The sequence below is a fragment of the Tursiops truncatus genome, chromosome 20 (assembly GCF_011762595.2).
Source record: "Tursiops truncatus isolate mTurTru1 chromosome 20, mTurTru1.mat.Y, whole genome shotgun sequence".
Classification (NCBI taxonomy): Eukaryota; Metazoa; Chordata; class Mammalia; order Artiodactyla; family Delphinidae; genus Tursiops; species Tursiops truncatus.
In genome coordinates this window covers 25,431,475-25,431,937 of record NC_047053.1, presented here as the reverse complement: position 1 = coordinate 25,431,937, position 463 = coordinate 25,431,475, and positions in this window count along the sequence as shown.

The window sequence follows — 463 nt, the reverse complement described above, 5'->3', positions numbered from 1 at the left end:
TTTGTTCCACTGTCTCTAAATTAGATGACTGTGAAAATGATAATGCATTTTTGAAAGCCTGAGCTCATCTAACATATGTAATACGTATAGTAGCCTTTTTTTTTGAAAAGTCAGGATGGGAAGAAAAACAAATGTACCCTGACATCTAGAATTTTCTAGTCCACTTTTTAATAATTGAATTGCCAGAACCAGTGCAAACGTTAAAATCAAACCACATTTTCAGTTTAAAATATACTAGTCTGGGCCTAAAGATTATAAATTTTATAAATGATGTATCTTCATCCCAGAGAAGACTTTTGGTTTAGTTTATATAATATGCCGTAGGACTGAGGTTACACGCTTTTTTGTTACCAAGCAGACACACATATTGCAAACGTAACAACTCTGTGTTTGTTAGATTTCATTCTCCCTCTTCTACAGTGTGGGAAACAGAGTCAGAGCTGCTCTGACTGCTTCATGCTTA